General features: G+C 34.0%; 1 long non-coding RNA gene across 7 annotated transcripts; it reads right to left on the bottom strand.

Annotated features, from left to right (window-relative positions):
* Nucleotides 1-2,382: 2,382 nt before the first annotated feature.
* On the bottom strand, nt 2,383-21,527 carry LOC18429236 (uncharacterized). 7 transcript variants are annotated; one of them, XR_016051618.1, is made up of 7 exons: nt 21,138-21,527; nt 12,792-12,980; nt 9,006-9,723; nt 8,652-8,860; nt 8,450-8,531; nt 7,438-7,532; nt 2,383-3,016 (listed from the first exon to the last, which is right to left on the bottom strand). It is a non-coding gene; the product is annotated as an uncharacterized LOC18429236 (long non-coding RNA). The 7 variants fall into 7 exon arrangements; XR_016051621.1 differs by having other exon boundaries at nt 2,400-3,016; nt 7,438-7,525; XR_016051617.1 differs by lacking the exon at nt 2,383-3,016 and adding an exon at nt 6,913-7,032.
* Nucleotides 21,528-22,519: the final 992 nt, after the last annotated feature.

The following is a 22,519-nucleotide window of genomic DNA, read 5'->3' as shown; positions in this document are numbered from 1 at the left end:
AATTAGAGCCTACCTTCATTTAAGACTGAAGAGACATTTTTTGCAAAAGCTTCTACAATAATTATCCCTCCTGAACTCTCTCCTTTTCTTTTTTTCCTCAAAAGGGATGAGGAAAGAGAATAGGAATAATTAGGGTTTTCTCTTCAAATATAATTATTTGTTCTCCTTTTTACTAGAGATGTGGAGGATAACCCTGTGGTTATTTTTCTGTATTGAATAGGTAAGGTTTAATCTTCATCTTTATCGTGCGGTTAGTGAATGAGTGGTGATGAGGAGACGAGGGGAGGAAGGAGAGTATGAGAAAATAGAGAAAGGTGAATGAAGAGTAATCTCAGCATTGTTGGTTTTTATCTTAGTACGTGCTCTACTCTTTCTATACGAGTCGGGTGGAAAAGAAATTCCGCCTTAATGTTTTTTTTTTCTTTTACAATGCTAAAACTTTTATTGAATGAAAGCTGAAACAACATCGAATTCCATAGCAAACAGCCGATCCAAAAATGCTGACGATAATTTCTGGCCCTTGTAAAAGGAATGAAATTTCAGCCTGGTTGGCCGTGGCATGGCTGCAAGGTCCAATGTAAAAATGGTCTAAGCAAGCTGCCAATTCTAGCAGACCCAGGTTGTCTAAAAGAACTCCCATCGAAATTTAATTTAAGAGAGCTCACAACTAGCGTTCTTCAAACTGAGTGAGGACATAGATTGTAGGTGTATAGGGGAAGGCAATTCTTTAAATTAACAAAGAAGTCAATTCGAGAAACTCCACTGCCTTATGTGGTAGATGAAAACTATTCCCAAAGGGTTTGCAGAATACCGTATTATCATACTTTAAACAGAAAGAGATAACCCGCCTTAATAATCCCTTCATGACAAACTGGAAATTTATTGGGCCTTCAATTAATTTCTTACCACCCTAATCAAGTTTTTTCTCCAATGAAAATTTTCTTTCTAAAACCCAAGGGAGATTCTATGACAGGGCATCCTTGACTACGTCATCATAATCATCGATCTTTTTTTCAATTATTTGGGGTATGCCATTCTGCTCTATCCATCCTTTTGACTACGTCTCTCAAGTTAATAATACCTATCTCTTGTTTTTTTTATTTTATCAATACCCACATTTTTTAGGGCAGCGAAGCTATTTTTTTACCCTTATTAATTTAAGGGATAATTACTACCCCAAAAAAACACTTTTAATATCACTATATGAACTCCATTGTTTTCTTTTACTTCTACCCCCAAGTTAAAAAGGTACTTTTTTTCTTTTTTTTTACCAAAATTCTCCCATTTTGACCTGTTTTTACTCGCCCGTTCCTTTTTCTTTTGATGTGCGGGACCGAAAATTGATTCCAGTTAAGCACATTGATTTCATAATGGCTAGTCCTGTCGTATTTTGTGCTGAACTAGCATTAGAAAACGTTGGTATAAGGGGGAGAGGGTGTTTTGATCATAAATTTATTGACTTGTTAATTGAGGGAAAGTTCGAAAAAGAAAGGGGTTTTTTTAGTGTTTTAAAACGTTATTGGTGAGAGGGAGTATTTCTGGAAAGTAGAGTCTAAGGGGGGTTTTCATTAATTTTCCCTAATTTTAAATGAAATTACAATATCTTTTTTTTTTTTAATGTAAATGAACAATAGTAATTTTAGATTTTAGTATATATTGAGGTGTTTCAAAACCATTTTGATAGGTTATTCGAACAAATTGTTTGGAATTTGAAAGTAGTTAATCGAAAGAGAGGTGTGAATGCGAGTGAGGCACACCTTGTACATATAGTGGATGGTATTACTGTTGTTGTAATTTTATTGATTACAATTTGATTTTAAATAGAGCTTGGTCAATAGAATAAATGCATCTATCCAATTTTACATTTGATTAAAATTATTTTTAACCACTTTAGAATGTTATTCTTTAGGTTCATAGAGAGTTACGGTCTTTTTTTTCCCTTTGAAGTTGGTTGTTAAGTCCCATGGATAACTTCCCAAATTTTGGGGTCCGAACTTGAATTTTACTTGAGATAGTAAATACATAATACGCCACTATAAAAATAAAGATCATCATCATCATTATCAAAGTCTTATCTCAAGTACTTGAGTTCGATTACATGAATTCTATTCTATCATTATACTCTATAAAGGGCCACGCCCTCGATCATACTACGAGTCACTATATTTCTTCTTACTATTCCATACATGTCCTTTTGAGATTCCCCTTGTCCTTTTAAACATGAACAAAACCATCTATCTTAACCGGTGTTGTAATAGGTCTACATCACATGATCGGCCTACTTAAGTATGTTTTCCCCCATCTTATCACCTATTAAAGCTATCCCTAAGTTCCCTCTTATATATTTATTACTAATTTTATCATTTATTAGCTTACTATTCATTCATCTCAACACCACCTTTTTTTTTTTTTGACAAAATTCACAATTATTTCATTATACATAAAAGAGCAAAGCTCCAAAATAATAAGAAGAAATAAAGAAATACAATTCTCTACTTCCAAAAACAACCTTCTTCCTAAATGAATAAAACATAGACACCTCTCACCCCAAATGGTCCGTACATTACCATGGACCCCAACTATAACACTCAAAAGCATCTTCCTCAGATACCGAACTCTGTATTCTCCTCTACTCGAGCCAGAACAATAGCATCTCAAGATGGGGTTTGGGACAACCCACCAGCCTGTGGAAAGAGACGTCATTGGGTAGTGCATCCGGGCCGCTGATGGCTTGCCGTGCTCCCTCCAAAGGTAAGTCTAGGATGGCTGGGTCTAGGATGGCGGGATCTGGCTATATCTTGCTTGTGGCTATGCTCACTAGTTGCTCTTTGTCAGTAGCTTGGCTCCTCTGTGGTTGCTTGTCGCTCAAGCCCAAACATCTCTTTGTGCTCGTCGATGGCTTTGCTTCTTGATGGCGGTGTGTTGGTGGCTGCTCGTCGGTGTTGCTCGCTCTCTCTCCATAGTTCAACACCCTCATCTCAGCTACATTGCTATGTGAGGCTATGTTTTTTCTTGCCTGCTCAACATTTCATCCCATAAGCATGGTTTGGTCTTACAACCATCCACGAAAACTTCCATTTTTAATTTCATCGGTATGCCGCACATAAAATTCGTTATGCCCAAGACCGGATAAAGGATGAAGGTTGTATTAGGTAAGATGGCCAACTTAAAATTTTGCCACATCTTTTTAAGAACCCTTCAAAATGAAGTCAAAACTATTTAAACTTTTATTGTTGTTTTATTTAACTTAAAAATACCATAAAAAAAACCCATATCCATTAGTTAGCCTACTTGGGCAATTTAAGTGTGTTTTGATGAATGATACATAACATCAAGAGAACCCAAAAGATAGAAAACTGAGGGACTTTTAGTCACCCATTTCTAAAAGGATAAAGAATAATATCAGATCATCGTCTTTGGAAGATTTTGTTAATGAAAGAAAAAGTTTATATAGAGCTGAGGCTCTAAACAATTAAATTAGAGCCCACCTAATAAATTTCACGATAAGAGGTTATTTTGATGCCCAAATATCCTCAAATTGATCATCTTGAAATCAAGATGCATGGACATGAAAAAAAAATAGATTTTAAGTTTTGAAAGTAGTGTATCTTGTAATGCGTTTTGGACCATCAATTTTCAAGATTTTCAAGTTTTCATAAATACGCTCCTTCTACACTATTTTTTTAACCTTTAAATTTTAGAATTAAAGTTGAAAATATATTTTAAAGCTATCACAAAGATTTCCAATATTGAAATCACATTTTTTGATACTATTTGAAAGTGGGCTGCATTTTATTTGTTTAGAGCCTCAGCTCTATGCAAACTGTACCCTTTAATGAATAGCCTATTTTAAAAATAAAAGATTTGAGAACAAAGCCTCTAGGCATGGTTCAAGGTATTATCAGGATGCCTTGACTACCATCCCTACAACCAGATTTATGTATAAAAAATAAAAAAAATAAAAATAAACTCAATTTTAATTTTTAAAAATAATTGAAATACGTGACTTTCTTTCCACTAATAAATTCAGCATAAATATTTCAATTTTTCAATACAAAATTTCTTTATCCTAAGACTCAATTCTTATGTTTCCTTAATAAACAAGGATTCTGGAGGATTCGAACCACCACCGTCCCAGGAAATAGCCCTGAGCGCTCTGTCCAAATTGAGCTAAGAATCCGATTTCAAGGCGCATACATGCACTAAGTGCCACTCTTAGTGTAAAGAAAAATAAAGGAAATGCACAACAAATTAATGCTAATGATATTCCTAATCAAAATACACCCCAAACGACTCGCTCAACTAGTCAAAAAAGACAAAAAAAAAAAAAAAGTGATTTACTCCACTGGGAATAAGGAGCCCAATCCACCAGTTGGAGCCCAATCCACCAGTTGGACAAGCGACTTTCGAATGAAAAGCTTAAGCACTATAAACAAGATTGCAACAACTCCAGAGCTCCCTAGGACTCGATCACACGCGACCCATTTTTCTAAAACATGGAAAATACAGAAAAATAAAAATAAATAAATAAATAAAAGTCAATCTCAGGGCTCTACGGCAGGACAGCAAACTCTACAGACCACCATGTGAAAGATGGTTTTACATTCACGATAAGTGTCAAAATGAAGTAGGAAAAAAAAGATCACTAAAAAACCAACGAAATACAAGAATTAAAAATATAGACCAACCAATGTTGGTGCACTATTTGTGTTTCAAGCTCAAAATTACATTTCACAAGATACGTAAAACAAATTTGGAAACATGTTTTGTTTATTGATATTCTACTTTTTCCCCCCTCAAGGCATGAAAACAAGTTAAGGAGCAGCTAAATACATAAAAAAAAAAAAGAGAAACAAAGTTCATGTATCTAGGGATTCATTTGCTCTTACTTGACAACAATGGAAGCAATTTAAGATTACCAAGACAAGAACGGATTTGAAATAAAGAAATCAAGGGGAAAAATGAAAATCCTAAAAAATCATTCTATCTGGAGAAATACCTATATATATATAATATACTTCAGTAAATTATGAAAGAATGAAGAATGAACATAACAAGCAAAGAACTATTAGAACCTAACATGATGCGCCCTTTATGCAATAAGATAAAAAGAACTATTCCCTAAAGCCGTCCTGAGACACCTCTGAAGTTTCAATGCCCACTAACTATTATTACTCCGGCATTCATGAGTCTAGAGGATCATTCTAACGGTAAAAGTTTTGCTAGAAAGGACATGACCATAATTATTACTATCTCAAAAAGACAAAATAGAAATTGACCCAAAACCACCCCAAAGATGACCATTCAAAATAAAATAGGTTCAAAACAAAAAAAGATAGAAAACCACACAACCCAAGACTTTCACCCAGCCAGGTAGGATTGAATAAAGAAAATAGTTTATATAAAGAGAACACCTTATATTATAAAATTAAGGTGCACCTCGTAAATTCATCCAAAAAAGTTGTTTTTAACATTGCAAAATACGTGGATGTGAAAAAAAAAAAATTAAGTCGTAAAAAAAGTACGTCTTCCAATACATTACCTAAAACATTTATTTTTAAGATTCCCATGCATTAATAAAACCGCTAGCTTTGAACTATTTCTAAAGTTTAAAATTTAATAATTTGAGATGAAAATAGATTCTAAAATCATCCCAAGGATTTTTTGCACCAAAATTGCATCTTATAACAAAGTTTATATTAGCACCTTAATTCGATTGTTTAAATTTACTGCCTCATACTAACCGCATCCATAATTAACTATGCAAATAAAATTATGGCATAGAACAGCTAATAAATTTCACTTTGAAAATATTTGCTCACGTCAAAACCTTTTTTTTTTTTTTTCTCCTTTGAGTCTTACCATTTACCTTAGATTGAGATTGGAATAAATGATGCAAATAAAAATCTAACCATAAAAGACCCAAGACTACACGTCCCTCGAAATTTGATGAATGTAGAATGCAATTGAGATTTTGAACTTCCAACAGTAATACATCAAAATGCATACTTCGGAGGTTGATTTATATAAAATAATGAGATTCTGAACTTGCATAAACTGAGCCCATTCAGAATAAACAAAGCAAAAACTAGCCCCATGCTATAAAAAACTTTTAGCAGATTGAGATTGCCGATCCAACCTTGAATCAAGGTATATAAGTCGGACCGGGATTTCTGAAAACAAATTCTGCCTTGAATAACCATGGAATCAGCAACACCCATTGCTCTTTTACTTTCTAATTTCTCGTGTTACTCGCGCAAAACAAAGCAAATCAGTATTTACAGCTGAAAGATTCCAGCCGAAGTTACAATTCTCAAGTAACTGCATTGGACTATTTGCGATGTAAATTCAGATTTATGAAAATTGGATTGGAAACAACACGCAGCAAATTGATACTATACAAGATTTACTTAGTTTCACAAATTAATTCTCTTACAAATTGATAACTATCATTTTTCCAAGTAAATAAATTCAAATAATTTGGACAGTAGATTTACTTAGTTTCACAAATTTAATTCTCTTACAAATTGATAACTATCATTTTTCCAAGTAAATAAATTCAAATAATTTGGACAGTAACAAAACTTAAATTTGTACATTCGCTCAAAAGGTAAGGACCCGGTTTCTATGCGGCCAAGCCCACATATGTAGAAATGCGGGCCTCTCAATAAATCTATTTTTGATATGGATTTTAAGACTTAATTTTTAAGGAAATCTCTAACATAGAGATCATGAATATGAAGTAATAAATAATTTTTTTTTTTTTTAAAAAAAAATCTAATAAAAAGCATTTGGACCGTTAGTTTCCATTGTTTTAAGATGGAACACCTACTTGTATCTATCTTTAAGAAGGATGCTTTACACTTTCTGGAATGCATAACTAGAAATGCGGTCCAGCCCGCATGAAACAAATTTTCAAAAGATAATTAACAAAAAGATTGCAAGAGCAATCACAACATCGATTATATGAAAACAAAGTACATAGCTGAAAGCTCACTTGGAATCAATATAAAATTCCTGAAAATTTGATGCCTGCAACCAGCAAAGCTTAGTTTGTGAATTTATGAACAAGAAAACATAACACAGAACAATTACCACAGTGAGACTTGAGCTTAATTAAAAGGAACTCAACTCGAACCAACCAAAAAGAGGAGAGAAATCCAAGTCGCACGACACTGAGACATGTAGAGTGGGAGCAGGAAAAATAAAAGATGGACACAAAACACTAACTAATGAAGGAAAAATAACAAAGACAAAATAGTGAGCCACGCCCTTAGCTTGTCAAATGAGAAGAATCACAGTAAGAACTTGAAAACACGAAGGAAAAGAATCCATTCACATCCATGAGCACAAAAGACAATTTGCTCAACTATGGTGATCGAAACAACATTATCATCAAATTTTTTATCATCAAAATTTCGGAAGTTGAGATTTCACCTCTTAGTGACCATCTCCCTAAGTGCTCAAGTCAACTTTGTAGAAGCCTAAAATAGTAGAAGCGAAGAGGCCAGAAGCTCAAACAATCCTGAAAACTGGGATGAAGACATAAGCTTTCTCCGTAAATAAACAAAATATGTGGGGTATGACCCCACCTAGATAAAACCCAGATAAAAAATGAACACGGAAATACGTAAAGCAGCTGTACATATAAAAATTGAATGCGGATATTAATTCAAAAGTACAGAATCTGCATTATACAGAAGCATTTGTAAGGTGAGAGAAAATAACCCATAAGAAACACTACGATAGGTCTGGATAATTGACTTTCAGACTTTTGCATCCTACCTTTGTCACCCAAAAAAGACTCTGAAATTCCCAATAGCTAAAATTGAGTTAATATCTTCCACCATCTTTTTTTGAAATTGTTAACTGCGTTAATACCTTCCACCATCAAGAATTGATTTCGTACGGCCCTTGAAAGAAGGAAGGCAGCTTCTTCAAGAAGAGAATCTTTATCACGGTTAAAATATATAGAGAACATACTACAGCTTTGAGCTCAACCACGACTATCTGTTCTTGTCCCATGTCATAAGCTACATGTGTGGATTTTCTTTTTTTTAATGAAAATATCTAACTCTATAGATACATGAGAATTATTTGGGGAGCCGTAGCCAGCATTTTCAAAATCACATCGCAATCACTCAGTTCTCTGGATTTCTTAAAAAAATTTGGTTCCATTTTTAACTGCAGACCGGTCCAACATGGAATGGCGGTGCTGATTCAAGGATCCCACAATTGCCCCACATTTTATTTTTTGTCGTTGTTTGTTTCTTGGTCAAGTGAATACGGTTCAACTCTGGTCCCGAGTTGGACCAGGCTAATTGGAATTGGGCCCAAAGTGATCAAAAGCGAAATTCCAAATTTTGAATACTGATTGCATCCATGCAAAAGGAACAATATGAACTGATATATATAAATAGATACACTCATTGTAGCTGATGATAGGTACCTGAATGGTTTTTCTTTTATCATACAAGTCACAGATGATGCCAACCGGAAACATATAGTTAATGAAGTGAAAACCCGCCGCTCTGTATAAGAGATTTTGTATCAAATGAAACAAATGCATGTTTGCAAACGACTCATAATTCTTGAAAGAGAAAATAAAATTATTGTATAGTAGTAAAGATTAAATAACAGAACATTTGTACCTGTGTAAGCCATCAACAATGGCTCACATCCGTTGTGTCATTTGGACTTTGTACGTCTGGATCGAGGTTTCAGAGTGGTCGATAATTGCCAATACATTGATTGTATATGCTCAGCCCATGTGAGATGGAGGGCAAATGCCGTGACATAGTATGAGACATGAGAAGGAAACAAATAGAGCGGCAAAGATAAAATTTGGAGATATTCATACCTATGTAAAGCCACAGGAAACATCCATTTGTCATTTGAACTGATATTCAGCATGGCCGTCTATTGCCAATGCATCGATCGATATATGCAAAACCAAAGCAATTCAAAATAAGACAAGGCAGAACTAAATTTCAAAATATTCATACCTGTGGAAGCCATTTATGATCTGCATAACATCCCTTAGTTTTGCACTAATAATGTGTAGTTTCAGAGTGGTCATCAAATGGCAATACATTGAACGATAAATGTGCGGTCGATCCAATTCGAACAAAGTAAAATAAAATAAATGAAAGAACAAAGAAATAAAAGCGCAAGACAAGCAACACACAAAGAGGGGAGGCCCGGGACAAAATGCCCTAAAAGGGATCCCCCCAAAACCCAAAAAAATAAAATTTTATTTAGGTAGTCTGGCTGGCTTGCAAGCACACCCGCAAGGCAACAGCCACAGGGACAAGACTCAATTGCCATGCACACCCATTACATCAGGCCCATTTCACTATCCAACCCAATAGCCCTAATATCAGCAAATCACCTACCGAAACAAAAACAATATAGGAGACACTTGATAGTCAAACCATGCATTATGCATCCTAACATGGATATGCATTATGCATGCTAACATAGGATACACAATAAAAAATCTTAATGATTGCAGTAGTAAGGTAACCAACTGTGTTCCCTGTGATGAGCAAAGGAGATTGACTGCATACGTTGCTTATACAGACAACACACAAATACCAGCATATTAAGCAATCTCCACCCCGCATTCCATGGAGAAAATCCGGCTCTTGGAAGAAACATGGATCACTTTAAGCATATAGTTGCACAGAATCTTTCGAATGTATCAAGAGTCGAGCAAAAAGCCTGAGAGAGAGAGAGAGAGAGAGATGAGAAACAATATATCTATAAACATATAGCAAAAAGCTATCCAGGATAATTGAATAAGCATTATAAAATAACAGAATAATGAAATGAAGAATGGTGCAAAAAAAGAAAAGAGTAAAAGGAAATGCATTGTTCTTAGCAAAAGCTATCACAGAAAACCAAGGGGGAGATTGAGGGATCAAATCAGTGTTATCGGAACAGGAGTGAACCAGCCAGCCAACAAGTTGGGACCCAACCAGAACCCAAACACTTGGGTCGAACAGAAACCACACCTTAGACTTTTAATATATTTCATAAAAAGAAGTTCACATTTTAGACTTTTGATTGGTTCCCTTCGGTCCAACTGATTTGAAGACCAGTCAAACCGCTATTGAACCGATTTAACACTTCAGGATAAGTGACTGGTTCAGTTTGATAACACTACATCAAATACATAATTAAATCGGGCTTCAACTGACAATAACAAATAGCATTGATGGTTCAACAAACAATATACCAAGAAAATAAAGGGCGGACTCCTTTGACAAGATTCCTAACGTTAAGAAAAGAAAGCAGATACCAAAATTGTGTTAACCATGGGAAGCGAGAAGATCTGAAGTATGCACAGAATTTTCACAAATAAAGGAAAATACATAAACCCAGACTTTTCAAATTCAAGAGAGGACATAACGATACAAAAATTCATTAAAGAGAAATACCACCAAGTTTACCCACCAAAATTCTCGCAATAAAATTTCAAGTAAAAGGAACCCTTCCTATGAAAAGGATCAGCAACTCAAAGCAAAACCAAGTGGCAAATAAATGAAACAAAAAAGATCAAAGAGTTCCAATTAAAATATCTGCCAAAATAACGTGCCTTTATAGTTAAATCCCATTACAAGAGTCACAAAATAACAGTTACAAAATGGAAAATTGCCCAATAACATATAAACCATCAACAGAGTCTAAATCAATCAAAGAATATTGAAATACGAACACGTCCCTGTACAAAATTCCCAATTCAATAGCCGAAAAGAACAGAACATGAGAATTCATTATCATAACATTTCCGACCATAAAAAAAACACAAAAATAATCAAACGGTTTGAAAAATATCTTAGCAAAATAAACTGATCAGATCTACACGAGTAAAATTATTAACAAAGAAAGAAAGATTGTCTACTGGAATTATTGCACTTGATGGCAAGAGTAACCCAATATAATCCAACGCATCAAATTCAACATGAATTATTTATTTCCACGAGCTATGGAAATAATGCATCCAATACAGAAATTACTTATTTCCAAGAGATACGAAATAAAAACTAAGGATAAATAAAAGAAGAATTAGAATAATGGAATAAAAGCTACCCTCTGTAATATGTAAATCAATGATAAACATGATACAACATCCGAAGAGAACCATGGCCATTATAGCTTCAAAGTTGAAGTACCCTATGTATATGTAAAGTAGGGCATGTAAGAAACATAGAAATGCAAAACTATAGAAATCAATACATATGAGCGAGAGATACAGTGACAAAGAGAGGAAAATGGCAATAGTAAGAAAGAGGAAAGAGGCAGAAAGAGAGAGATAGAGAGATGAAGGGAAATGAAGCAAGATAGAAAAAGAGAGACCAAGATAGTGAGGACCAACTAAAGAACAGCAGACAGAGTGACAAGAGAGAGGAATCAAGAGAGGGAGATGGCCATTCAATCTCTATCATGGTCAAATGCATATAAGCACATGTTCTACAGCTTTGCACATAAAAGAGATGAAGGCGACTAGCTTTCACTTTTCCGATGTCATAACCAACATAAATGAAAGATTATTTGGGAGTTGTAACCGGTTTTTTCATGATCACGTATGCAATGCGCCGATTTCTCCAGCTTTTTAAATTCTTTTGCCTATTTGTTAACTGAGGATCCCTACATTTGCCCCAAATCTCAAATTTTATAATTTTTCTTTTTTGTTTCTATTTTAATTATGGGGACCAGTCCAACTTGAGTCCCAAATCACACTAGGCAAATTGGAAGTGGGCCCCTTGTGATCCGGAGCCCAATTCCAAATTCTGAAACACTGGTTATATCCATGTAAACAAAAGACGATATAAACGGAACATAATAGGTAACTGAAAAATACATTTTCCCCTGGAATATAAGAGCATGTGTATCAAATGAAATGAAATACATTTGCAGAGACCCATAACTCTGATAGACATGTAAAAATTTAGTTGCAGTAAAGATCTAAACAACAGAATATTGGCACCTGTGTAAGCCATCAACAAAGGCTCACATTGACTGATAATCCACAGTTTGAGTGGTCGGCGATTGCCAATGCATTGATCGTATATGTGCACTCTATGTGAGATGGAGGGGTAACAACATCAACAGATAAGGGACATGAGAAGAAAAGCATTAAACAAATACAGCAGCAAAGATTAAATTTTGAGGTATCCATACTTTTGTAGCCATGGGTAACATCCATTTGTCATATGGACCAGCATTCGTGATAAGTGGTCATGGATTGCCAATGCATTGATCGCTATATGTGTAGTCGATGCAATTCGAAGTAAGAGAAGAGGAAAAATTAAATTTCAAAATATTCATACTGCTGTAAGCCATTGAAGACAGATAATCTCCATTTGTCAAGTGGGTCGATATAATATGTACTTGCAGAGTGATAGTTGATTGCCAATGCACTGATCGATATATGCGCGGCAGATGCAATTATAAGTAAAAGAAAAGGAGAAAGGATAAACAAATAAAACAGAGAGACACTGACACAAGCACAGAAACACACACAGAGGGGAGGCTCGGGACAAAAGGCCCTAAAAAGCCTCCCCTCAAAACCCAAAAAAGGAAAACTTTTATTTAGTCTGGCTGGCTTGCAAGCACACCCACAAGGCAACAGCCATGAGGACAAGGGTCATTTACCACCGGTACCTTTTACATCAGCACATTTTACTACCTGACACCAACAAATTCTGCATCGTAACAAAGGATATACAATACAAATCTTAATAACTTGCATATGAAAAGGTACTTGGAGTAATAAAGAACCCTACAGTGTTCTTTGTGATGAGCAAAGAAGATTGATTGCAGCCTTGGTAATTCTGATTAACACACAAATACAAGCAGTTTCACCACCCTCATCCTCCATTCCATGGACAGAATCTGGCTCTAGGAAGAAACATGGATCTCCATACGCTTGCATACTATCTATCTATCGAGCATATCTAGAGTTGAAAATAGACCTAAAAAAAAAAGAAAACATAAAAATGAGAAACCATTATCAACATAACATATAGCCAAAAGCAAACCAACATAAAGAGAAATTAGCATAACAAAAACCCATTACTAGAATAAAAATGAAGTCCAGGGTGGAAAAAAAATGGAAGAGCAATAATAAATACAATGTCATTAGAAGCGGACCAAACCAGTTGAAGGCCAACCGGATCCCAAACACTTGGGCTCGACAGAAACCAGAACTCAGATTTTGAAATACAGTTCATAAAAAAAAAGTTACATATTTCATAGTTTTAATTGGTTTTCAATGGTTCAACCAATTTGACGACCAGTTGAACTACTTAATCTACTAATTAAACCAAACTCAACACCTCTCCATTCCAGTGACCAGTTAGGTTATGATAACAGAGGATCAAATACATAATTAAAATGGAGGTTCTATTGACAATAACACATAGTCAAATCAATGAATCAAACTGTAGAGGGGAATTTCAATTGATAGTAATATTGATGTTGAAGGTAGTATTGATGGCTCAAAAAACTATATATCAAGAACAATTACAAAATTAAACTATAAAAGAGAAGACTCATGTAACAACATGCCTAATATACGAAAATGAAGCAGGCAACAAAATTGCCGCACTATGCATGATCGGAATTACTATCTTCACTTATTAAAAGGCCAGTAAAGAAAACATCTTTATACCATTTATAGTGAGAAAGGGTTGGACATCGAAGATTAGAAAGGAGATCTTCAAATCGAGCTTCTAGCAAAGCTGGTACGTTATACCTCAAAAGCATGGAATCCAACTCAACAGAACTATTCGACAATTAAAAAAGAAATTCTCGCTATAGTCCATTGCGTGAATAAATTTCAAAGTGATTTTCTTAATACTACTTTCCTTATAAGAACAGATTGTAAATCTACTAAAGATATCTTGCAAAAAGACATTCAAAATCTTGTTTCTAAACAGATATTTGCTCGATGGCAAGCTATTCTATCTGCATTTGATTTTTCTATTGAACATCTTCACGGTTCTGCTAATGCTCTCCCTGATTTTCTGACCCGTGAATTTTTGCAGGGGGGGTCCAGATCTACCACCGTTACCTAAGCCAGAAAAACCATTACCAATACAGTTATTTAATATGAATATTAATAGTGATAAACGAAAAGGAAAGACTATAATGGATATAATCCCTATGACATCACCCGGATCTCCAATATCTATATATCCACCTCTATCCCCAGCTAGATCCCTTAATTATCCAGAATATTCCACCCAACATCCAAACCCAATATTTACTCCAGCGCCTGCCCTAAATAAGCCAACCAGTTCCAATAAATCAGTCTTTGAAGAAACAGCCTTTCTGATAGATGTTACGATTGATGATAAACATATCAATATTGACCCAAATAAATTGGCTCCCTTGTACCTTCAAAATCATCTTAATCCTTCGAATGGCAACAAAACCCGAGAATAGTATGAAGCCGTTCTCATGGAAACTGGATCCATATCTCTTGTTCACTTTTTTAACCCCACTACTAAGGTTATTTCTTATTCTAAAATACAAATAAAAAAATTGTTATCCTATGAAGATTGGGGCTGTACCCCAACTCAAGGAAGAAAACTACAAACTCAAGAATTTTAATACAAATCTTATAAATATACAGAATATATGGATGCTTGGCATAAAATATTTGCTTATCAAAATCTCAATAATTCTCATACTTGGTATGTACAGTTTAAAATGCCTATACTAGAAAGATTTCCAAGTTGGTTTCGATATTGGTTTTTAATATGGGGCTTTGGAACTCAAATACTACCTGATGCTTTCAAGAATGCTCAGACAAAATTCACAGAATATAATGGAATAGATGATGTTATAGATTACCATTTATATTTCATGGCAATAAATCAGATACCCTGGATTATAAAATGGGATCTCTGAGAATACTAGCAATAATTTTGAATATATTCCTCGATTGGGAAAAAGAATATTTATCAAATGGTGTGATATATTTAATATGGACCCGAACTCGATTAAACCCAAAAGAATTCCTCCTTCTTCCACAGAATATCAGAACAATAACACCAATGAATTCGACCAAAATAAGTTTGCAGAATATATCAGAAGAATGCACAAGCAAAATCCAAGAGCTACCAAAGAGGAACTCGAAAATCAGCTTTTAAAAATAATTGAAGAAGAAGCAATGCAACGTCTTTGTCCGAGCCCGAACAAATGGAAGACGAGTTCAGCCAGAGGCCCGAATAACCAGCTGTCAAAAATACTGTACAAAGTCATATCAAAAGTACTATCAAAGAAGCTCCTGTCAAATCAAAGTAGATGCTCCCATACAAAAGTAGCTAGCAGAAAATACTATTAAAGATGCCACCGTACCTGATAGCTACTGTAGAAGATGCTTTTTACTTTTACTCTAAGTCTTGTTCAGCTGTAAAGATTCTCTTTACGTCCTGTCTCATTTCTCTTTATATCCAAAATGAATCTCTTCCTATCCAAAACGAATCTGCTTTATGACACGAGACAGCTCATCCCTTGTCAAATAAGCACTCTTCCTCCTATATATAAACCACTTGAATCTCTCATTTGAGACAGATCGGGAAGAACTCTCTCTCTCCTCTGAAGCTCCAATTCCCTTCTTTCCTTAAGGCTTCGCCTTCCTCTCCGAAGATTCATCTACCTTCTATTACCTTACCTGATCTCATCTATCTTGCCTGCTATTTTCAAGCAAGATCTTTTCCTTTGTTCATAATTTGTAAAGATGTGTGATTGTAATTTCCATAAGTTACCTTCGTTCTGCCCGGACGAATGAAAACACTTTGCAAGTTTTTGCATATGCAATTTGTGAGTATTACTGTCTTGTGAAAATTGTTGTATATGTACTCTTTATGAATCAGTTTGAATAAAACTTGTCTATATTTGTATTATGCAGTTTAAATTAATTTTTAGCATTAAAATACGAAATAATATTTACACTACTTGGATCATAATAGATATTTCTGTAATTTCCCTTATCATTATCCTATGTATCTTTTTATATTATACTTCTTTGTTTAGATTATTATTAGATTATACAACAATGTTTTCAATGTTGCTTAGATAAATACAATTTTCAACTGTTTGAGATCTTGGCTTCTATTGGTATAATTCAGAAGGATGTTCTTTTTTCATTTGAAATCTTTCTTTATTAATTTGAGGAGGAGGTTTAAATAATATTACCTTTTTCTTTTCTTCTATTTTTTCTTGTGGTTGTTTGATAATGTTTTCTATTCTGGTTGTTTGTTTTCCTATGGTTTGCAAATATAAATTTGTATAATTATTTTGTTCTAATATATGAGGTAATAATTCTATTTTATGATAGTGTTCTCCAGGAAGTATTTTATATGGAGTAGCTATGGTTTCTAATTCTTCTTTCTTATCTTTTCCTATAATTTTTATACTTTCTTCAGGGGGATGAATACTTCTAATATTTTTTTGTTGATCTGTAATATATGTTTGATATTGATTTTAGAGAGTGTGGAGTTTTTGAAATTCTGGGATTTTTATTCTTTTTAAAAGTAACGTAGTTTTAAGCCATTCAAAGAATCCTTAAAAAATTTATTATATCTTTTATGAGTCATTTGTATTAATTCTTTTGAAAATGTAGTTAAATACCAATTTCAAAAATATTTATTGTTTTCACTTAAATAGTCATTTTTTATATATTCTATATTTATTTTATTTTCTTTTTGTAAAGTTAATAGCTGAAAATCTCTATCTGGAGAATCGGCGTGAATTGGTTGATATACAGGCTTATGTATATTTTCTGAAGTTCTAACTAGTCCTTGAATTTCAGGTTCTAAAGATGATGGGGTTTTGGGTCTAGATATGCTGGATACAGATTTTCTTGATGATAAGAAATTTGATGGATTTTTTGATAAGGAAAGATAAGTATCATCTTTAGTTTTTAAGGATGGAGATCTTTTATTAAATTGCATTTCTACTTCTCCATCTACATTTTCTATTATTTGATTAGGAATATTATTTCTAGGAGTTTTAATTAATTGATTAGATATCTGAATTTTCCACTCTTGTGGGAGTTTTATTTGCGACCATTGTATTGTTTTGGGAATAATAATATTTGATCTTTCAATATTTGTTTGAAAGAAAGTAGTTTGTCCATTTGTATCTATTTGTATAACATTGGGGCTTAAAGTAGTCATTACTTTGTAATATATTCGATAGATTATAGCTATATTTTGGGATCCTTGTAACATGTCAAATCCTTGTGTTTTAATATTTAAGGTTAATACTCTAAGTAGATTAGGATCATTTAATGATATAGCATAATTAGGAAAGCAATTAAAATAGATTGGTCCATTACATAAACTTGATTCAATCATTCCTAATAGTGAATCTGAAAAATTATTGTCTTTCATCTCGTAGACATAGTAAAATTGAAGTATTTAATCCTAATCTAATTAATGGTTTAACGGCTACTTGTATTAGTCCTATATGAAGATATTGATATTCTTTATTTTTATGAGATTGTATAATTTTATTTGTTAATAGCTGAAGATTTTCTTGCTCATTTTGGACAGGTAAACTTTATTCTCCCGTTTTGATAGCGTATCCAATTTTTAAATTAAAATTTTCCCTTTATAAACATCTGTTATTGGGACTTTTGGTATGTTCCAATTTTGAATATGTTGTTCAATATTTTCAATGACCACTTCTTCTTTATTCTTTATCCTTAGAGTATTTTTAGAAGATGATAGTGTTTTATTAGATAAGGTTTTAATAAAATTTTCCATTTATTGGTACAGATAATGACTTTGGTCAACCTCTTACGTCCTGAACGGCTCTTCTTGGCCTAAATGTTCTTTAATGACTGGGCGACAATGAGTCTTAAAACTCGGACTACCGTATAAATGACAAATTTTATTATAATCTTATCCTATAAAAAACCATTATCAGCTAAAAATGGTCTAATAGTAAAGATTTAAGAAGATCTACTTTACAGTGGCTCTGATACAAATAGAAGCCAAGATCTCAAACAGTTAAAAATTGTATTTATCTAAGCAACATTGAAAACATTGTTATATAATCTAATAATAATCTAAACAAAGAAGTATAATATAAAAAGATACACAGGATAATGATAAGGGAAATTACAGAAATATCTATTATGATCCAAGTAGTGTAAATATTATTTCGTATTTTAACTGCATAATACAAATATAGACAAGTTTTATTCAAACTGATTCATAAAGAGTACATATACAACAATTTTCACAAGACAGTAATACTCACAAATTACATATACAAAAACTTGCAAAGTGTTTCCATTCGTCCGGGCAGAACGAAGGTAACTTATGAAAATTACAATCACACATCTTTACAAATTATGAACAAAGGAAAAGATCTTGCTTGAAAATAGCAGGCAAGATAAATGAGATCAGGTAAGGTAATAGAAGGTAGATGAATCTTCGGAGAGGAAGGCAAAGCCTTAAGGAAAGAAGGGAGTTGGAGCTTCAGAGGAGAGAGCGAGTTCTTCCCGATCTGTTTCAAATGAGAGATTCAAGTGGTTTATATAGAGGAGGAAAAGTGCTGAGTTGACAAGGGATGAACTGTCTCGTGTCATAAAGCAGATTCGTTTTGGATAGGAAGAGATTCGTTTTGGATATAAAGAGCAATGAGACAGGACGTAAAGAGAATCTTTACAATTGAACAAGACTTAGAGTAAAAGGAAAAAGTAAAAAGCATCTTCTACAGTAGCTTTTGTTGGCTATCAGGTACGGTGGCATCTTTAATAGTATTTTCTGCCGGCTACTTTTGTACGGAAGCATCTACTTTGATTTGATAGGAGCTTCTTTGATAGTACTTTTGATATGACTTTGTACAGTATTTTTGACAGCTGGTTATTCGGGCCTCTGGCTGAACTCGTCTTCCATTTGTTCGGGCTCGGACGAAGACGTTGCATCAAAAGCTTCTTCTTCAATTATTTTTAAAAGCTGATTTTCGAGTTCCTCTTTGGTAGCTCTTGGATTTTGCTTGCGCATTCTTCTGATATATTCTGCAAACTTATTTTGGTCGAATTCATTGGCATTATTGTTCTGATATTCTGTGGAAGGAGGAGGAATTCTTTTGGGTTTAATCAAGTTTAGGTCCATATTAAATATATCCCACCATTTGATAAATATTCTTTTTCCCAATCGAGGAATATATTCAAAATTATTGCCATGAAATATAAATGGTAATCTATATCATCATCTATTCCATTATATTTTGCAAATTTTGTCTGAGCATTCTTGAAAGCATCAGATAATATTTGAGTTCCAGAGCCCCATATTAAAAACCAATATCGAAACCAATTTGGAAATCTTTCTAGTATAGGCATTTTAAACTGTACATACCAAGTATGAGAATTATTGAGATTTTGCTAAGCAAATATTTTATGCCAAGCATCCATATATTCTGTATATTTATAAGATTTGTATCGAAATTCTTGAGTTTGTAGTTTTCTTCTTTGAGTTGGGGTACAGCCCCAATCTTCATAGGATAACGATTTTTTTATTTGTATTTTAGAATAAGAAATAACCTTAGTAGTGGGGTTAAAAAAGTGAACAAGAGATATGGATCCAGTTTCCATGAGAACGGCTTCATACCATTCTCGGGTTTTGTTGCCATTCGAAGGATTAAGATGATTTTGAAGGTACAAGGGAGCCAATTTATTTGGGTCAATATTGATATGTTTATCATCAATCGTAACATCTATCAGAAAGGCTGTTTCTTCAAAGACTGATTTATTGGAACTAGTTGGCTTATTTAGGACAGGCGCTGGAGTAAATATTGGGTTTAGATGTTGGGTGGAATATTCTGGATAATTAAGGGATCTAGCTGGTGATATTGGAGATCCGGGTGATGTCATAGGGATTATATCGATTATAGTCTTTCCTTTTCGTTTATCACTATTAATATTCATATTAAATAACTGTATTGGTAATGGTTCTTCTGGCTTAGGCATATATATCTATATTTATATAAAGTAAGCCCAAGAATTTTCATAAATAAAAAAAGAAATACATAAACTTTGACCTTTCAAGAGAAGGCAAACATGATAAAAAAAAATCATTTAAGAGAAATAACACCAAGTGTACCCTCAAAAATAGAGCTCTTTGTGTAAAGGTTCAACTAAAAGGATCCCTCCAATGAAGGGATCAATAATTCAAAGCAAACCCAAATCACAAACTGGAGAATGTCTTATGAAATAAAAAAGTTCAAAAAAATCGCAGTTCAAATATCTGCCAAATCGTAATACATGAGCCCAATAATAAGAGTTACAAAATGGTAAATTGCCCAATTATTAAGAGAATATTAACAAAGACCAAATCAATCAAAGACTATCTAAGTAAGAAGACTTCCTGTGCATAATTATCAATTCAGTAGCCCAAAAGAACAGACCATGAGAGTTTATTATAATAACATATCAGAAGGACAACAAAAAACTTAACAGAAGATTTCAGCAGTCCTTTATTAAAATAATTGATAAAAAAATCAATTTCCATAAGAACCACTGCATCTCATAACAAAAATAAATACATTCTTAACACCAGATGTTTCTATAGAAAGCCCAAACAAAAGAAGGATTCATGCATAAGCCCCCTTGCCGATCATGCATCAAAAGAAGGATTCATAAAGAAACCACAGCCATACTCAAGAAAGCATGTAAATGAAATAAACAGCCCTTCCCAAGGGACTATGCATCAAAAGACTGTAATGCTAGCCCACTAACCAAGAAAACAGCACAGCTGACCACAATCCTTTACTGACTTTCTTCATTTCAGAATAAGTAAAACATAATGCATCAAAAGACAGAAACCCAAGTCCATAAAAACTTTTAAATAGTACAGCAAAAGCAAAATCGACACAAAAAAGAGAACCAGATCAACAATTGCCTAAAAAAGAAAGTTAATGAACAACATCAATCAAGAAAACAACCACCCATGAAATCCATGTTCAAGAATAGGAAAATAACAACCAGAAAAATAGATCATTGGATCACAAGATCCACCAAAACAAAACACCATAGCAAGAATTCAAATGTAAATCACCAGGGAAACTAAAAAGAACAAGGGAACAGATGAGAGAAGAGGGTTTTTCACCAGAATGAGATCACACAATCAACCCTGACGAATTAAGCATCCCAATTCTTGATCTCCTCCTGAGTATTGTCCTCTGCGACTTTTAGGGCACCTGCAATACTCTGTAAACTTGGCAAATATCTTTCTTCCAATATTGGGAAAAGGTACGCCATTATCTGCATATCCATGTTGGATCATATGCTTGACGGTCGGTGATCCCACTGAAACGCTCTGGTCAACCTCAAGAGCCTCTCCACCTGAGCTTTCCAAGAACACCTTCTTCTGATATCATCGTTTCTATGCAACTAAAGCAAGAGAAACCCTAATTGATCCCTAATAGAGAAACCCTAACAAGGAAACCCTTTAGAGAGAAGAATATGGCGTTGACATTGAAATCTATTTCTCGCTCCTGTTTCACCGCCAAAAACTAATGCCGTGTAATCCCATTTATTGTGAACTTATGCCGTCCGCTTTAGAGAGACGCTGCGTGATTTTAAATTATTGACGGCCAGGATGAGGAGGCAAACAAATGAACGGCTTAAATGCCGTTTAACCGGTTCGGATTTAGTTACAAGGTATGTTGACCTGCCATCAAATTTGAAATCTAATAGCTCGCATCAATTGTGTGACGCCTTGTCATAAAGATAAAAAGTTCTTAGTATACAATTCTAAAAAAATAACCACAATACTTCTTAAAGTTGGGTTTAGAGACGTTCTATTAATTTGTATAAATAATAAGAATTAAAAAGTATAAAAGTATATCTAATAAAATCATTTACTCCTAGAATAAGATGGTCATAATTATTATGATCAATATGAGATTGAGTATTTGGAGGTGTGTCCTTGAATGTTTACAAAGTCTAAAACAAATTTTCACAAATGTTTTGGCAGGCTTTAATCTATCCGATTTCACATTTAATGACTAAAAATACTTGGGACCTACTCAAAGTGAATATGATCCCAAACACAAAATCAATTTATGGTTTTTTGGCCATAGGTAAATATGGACCACGGATCTATCCATTATGCAAACACATACGCATACCTAGGAATGATTGTGCTTGGCGGGGCAAGCTTTGCCCTGGCCAGGTCCATAGAGGCCTAGCTTGGGCCAGCCCAAATTGGGGCCGAAGGGCCCCAGACCCAAGCCTGAACTTGGGCAAGGGGCTAGATGGTCCGACTCTTACATGGTTTGAACCAATCCTAGCCTCGGAATGTTTTGTTCTTATTTTAAATAAATACTGAGCTAGGCTCATAGTGGTTTGAAAGTTGTACTTTTCAACCACTCAAATACATAATTTTCTTATGTTTCTAGTTATTCAAAAATCTAATTTTTCAAATTCAGGGTACAATGGGAACAAAGAAAAAAAACTTTAAAAAGCATGACCCCTACCTGTAAGAAA

The sequence above is a fragment of the Amborella trichopoda genome, chromosome 3 (genome assembly GCF_054954075.1).
Source record: "Amborella trichopoda isolate Santa Cruz 75 chromosome 3, AtrichopodaSantaCruz75HAP2 v2.0, whole genome shotgun sequence".
Classification (NCBI taxonomy): Eukaryota; Viridiplantae; Streptophyta; class Magnoliopsida; order Amborellales; family Amborellaceae; genus Amborella; species Amborella trichopoda.
This window is presented reverse-complemented; position numbering and strand designations above follow the sequence as displayed.